Source organism: Populus euphratica, unplaced genomic scaffold (genome assembly GCF_000495115.2).
Source record: "Populus euphratica unplaced genomic scaffold, PopEup_1.0 scaffold2741.1, whole genome shotgun sequence".
In the NCBI taxonomy this organism is placed as follows: Eukaryota; Viridiplantae; Streptophyta; class Magnoliopsida; order Malpighiales; family Salicaceae; genus Populus; species Populus euphratica.
The window spans coordinates 26,202-30,529 of record NW_011501309.1 but is presented as its reverse complement, the minus strand read 5'-3'; positions in this window follow the sequence as shown (position 1 = coordinate 30,529).

Below are 4,328 nucleotides of genomic sequence, written 5' to 3'. Positions count from 1 at the left end.
TTGTTTTAAAAACCATACCGACCTATGCAAGTTGATTCAGAATTTCAAACCTAGCCAGTTAAGAAACCAGATCCATCTAAGTTAAAAAAAACTTGAAATCATTTTACTATATATATATATATATTAAGAAATGTTATGGTCATCAACCTTGATGAATCCTATGACATATGGCCTCGATCGAAGCTGGATTGGGTTTTAAATATTCTCTGCAATTCTCTCCAAGCACGTTAATATAAAATCTTTCAGATATACCTGCCAAGATGATGTTTTTCCACCTCATATATACTCTATTCCCTTGATTATTATTCTCTGGCAAATCATCTCATCTTCTATCCAGAGCTCAGCATCCTTTCTTTCTTTTAATTTCTTGTGGAGGAGGGAAATTTCAAGATAATTTTGAGTCACAGAACAAAAGTTCGGGTAGCAATATTATATTTCTTTCTTTCTTTCTTTTAATTTCTCGTATATTTGTTTTTGTAGAACCTAGTTCTGGGCATCCGAAGTTCAAGACCTGCTTCCGGTTTAAATAATTTAAATACATCACAATAATATATTAGTGCCAAACAAGTATGTTTCAATTTAGTTGGTAAAAAACCAAAATAAGTTAGGCAACCCGAATTATCTGATCAGGCTGGATAAATTTGGATGGTAAAAAAACCAGGTCGATGGACCAAATCTCTCTCTCTCTCTCTCTCTAACAGTTCGCCTGTAAAATAGTTCAGTAAATATAAAAACATTTAGATAAAAAAAACTTTTACAATATATTTTATTTCGATAATAATTAAATTTGCAAGCCGTACACTAATACAGTGCCAACATAGAGCATCTGGAGCTGCTAAATGAATAGTTAGAAATAAAAAAAATAATATTTTGACTTTGTTTTACTTGTTTTCCATACTCTAATAAAAAATCTAAATAAAATGCTAAAATAGTTTTTTAATATTTTTTAAAAGAATCAAATTAAAAAAGAGAGGCCAACAAAATAATATATTAATTAAATCTAGCCACCTAAAAAAACAAGTAATATAAAAATTATTAAAAAAATAAAATATTTATTTTATTTTAATAAAATTGACTTTTCAAATAATTTTTTTCTATTATAATATACATAATAAAAAAATTATATTTGTATTATATAAAATATTAATTTATTAATTTATCTATTTAAAATAGCATCATCCATTCAAAGATGCTCTTATAGCACGTTTAAATGCCCATGGAATATTACCGTAGCAACACAGTACATTAGCTACGATGTTGTTTAAATATGCTAGCATGGAAAGTCAGCATTTCAAGCATCACATCGTGTGACTTGCATGACGTGCTTGTATTCATTGGGTAACTCATATTTTTTTTAATTTAATTTTTTTATATTTTTAATTATTTTAATGTGTTTTTATTAAAAATAATTTTTTAAATAAAAAATAAATTTAATATATTTTTAAAATCTTATCTCTAAACACATCATCTTGAATTGTCTAAACAATTTATATCTAAAAAATATTTAGAATCATATTATTTAAAAGTTTTAAATTATACTTGTTTGTTTGTTAGTGTAATTATAATTAATTTTTAAAATATTTTTTATTTAGAAATATATTAAAATAGTATTTTTTATTTTTTAAAAATTAATTTTTATATCAGCATATTAAAATAATTTAAAAATATTAAAAAATTAATTTTTAAAACACAAAAACAAACAATAATTCAAATTCAACAAGTTAAAACTCCAGCTAAGCTAACAAATTTTCGAGTTCAAAGCTTTGTTCGGTTAATTTGCTATCCCTGAAGTATCTGCAAGCTCAAGCTAGCAAGCTGCCATGAGAAAGAAAACAAGAATAAGAATAAAACCCGAGCATGGAAATGGTAAACACGGGTGGTGAGCTTCCTGCCAAGTCTCCATGACGTTTTTGTTTTGGATTTCTGCTCTCAGTTCCAAGTTTGACGATGACATTAGTAGTTGCTATTGCCCGACAAGAACATATTGAAAGTTCGGTGTCTTGACTTCTCTGGTTTCTGCTCCCCGCTCAAGTTTCAAGAAAAGGATATCTCTTCAGTTTTAGAATTTTCAACCTCTACAAAATGTCACTTATATACTACTACGAGTCGGTTTTTTACTGTACATTTATCAGTTCAAAATTTTGTTTTTTATGTTTATTCATCCAACTTTGATTTTAGACAACCAAGTTTATAAAATGATGGGATTAAATAAAAAATTAAAATGAAAAATATGAAAAATATAGGTGATATATTATTAATTTCAAAAATATTCACTTTGATCCTCTAACTTAAATAATAACACAAATTATATAATTATGATTCCTCAAAATTATTTCAATTACATTTTAACAAGAGTTTATTTTTGTTATTTTTATTCTCAAATAAAAAAAAAAGAGAGAGAGGAATTGCTAGATTCTGATAATATAAAAAACAAAATTGTTGTTAACATCTATTTAAACCACCAAAATAAAATATTTTTGTGTTAAATTATTTCATTTGATGCATAGAATTCATATCATGTGTTTATATATGTTAAAAGTTTGTGAAAAAAACATATATTAGCTTGAGTTGATTTCTGATTTTGAAATGAATTTGTCATGTTTTTATAGGGTGTTTATGATAAAAAATGGATTACAAAACAAGTTTTAAAATAAAAAAAGCATGAGTTTTAATTTTCCAACCACCATAGTAGCCATATCCAAACAAAACAGGCAACGTGTGGTTGGTTGCTAAGTTGTCAAGCCTAGCACATTGGATATGATATGATTACTATGAAGATATAATTTTAAATAATACAGTTGAAGATATAAAATAACATAATCAATTAAAAAAATAAAAATTATAAAAAACAAAATATTGTATTTTTTATTTTTTTGAGAGTTTTTTTTTAATATTTTTTTTATTATATGTTTATTTTTCAAAGATATTTTTCTGGTTCATCCATGATTTTGTTTTTATCTTTTATATAGATAAACTAAGTTTTTGAAAATAAAAAGATATTTATTTTCAAATAATATTTTTAATATATATAACCTTATATCTTATTTTTTTATTTGATTCAATCAATTTAATGTTCTATTTTTCAAGATAAAATATCTTATTTTACATTTATTTTTTTATTTTTCAAGTTTTGTTTTTAGATGTTATTAATAGTTATTTATTTATTAACACACATAACTTTTAGTTTATTTAATTTATGTATGCATAAATTTTTGATTTGTTATTTTTTAAAAACTATAAAAATACATTGAAAAAACACACATATATTTTTATAAAAAAATAAAGGTATTTTACCCGTTGTACCGCACAGTAAAGTAGCTAGTGGAGTCTAAAACACGTCGCTGCATGGAACTTCTGGTAATGGGTCTGCATCGACTTTACGTTTTTCCACGTTTTTTATAATAGATTATGTCAAGTTCTGATAATATTTATATTTTAAGCTCCAAGTCTTCTCATTGAAAGACTTTAGATTTTGTAAAATTTAAGTACTAATTTTGTTTGTTGAAGTTGAAGTTCTGTTCTTTATCTGCTAGTGTTAGGTGTTTACTTAGTTTATTGCCCAATAAACATGAACATGTGATGTTTACTCAGTTTCTTCAGTCTTTCATATCAGCACAAGTCATTTTCACTGAAGTTTGTTTTGCAGCTTCTGGGTGCTCAACTTTCCTGTCATTTTCTTCTGGGTGAGTGTGCTTTCTAAATTTGAGCTCCATTTGAATACATTTTGACAAGTTTTTAGTCAGTTTTAAGCATATTATGATTAATTGCTTGGAAGGTACTTGAACATTGATTTGTCAATATGTGTTTTCAATTCATGAATGTTAATTTCGCTTATAAATTCCGCGAAACTTCTGAAGATTTTGGAATTTTGGGGTAGATGTTTTGGAGAAAGTACTTTCACCTGCCTGTTTCGATTGCGTTGATCCTGCTTCGTGATTTTCAATTTGTTCGACGAAATGCCTGAGAGAGGAAATTAATACTCTCTTCACTTGTCAAAGAGGTCACGGGGTAAGTGCATTCCTAGTCATATTTGTTTTTGTGTTTTAAATTATTTTAATATATTAATATCAAAAATAATTTTTTTAAAATAAAAAATATTATTTAAACACACATTAAAAAGTTATTAATATTGCAGGAGAGTACAATATAAAACCATTTCCTAGAGTTATCTTGCTGGCTTAACCTTCTAAGTTAAGTGGTCTAGTTATGTTCATAATTGTAAAAGGGCTAAATTTATTATAAAATAATATAAATTATATTATGATATTTTATTTAACAATTTAAATTATTAAATTAAAATAATTTTTTATTATGTTATTAGAATTTTA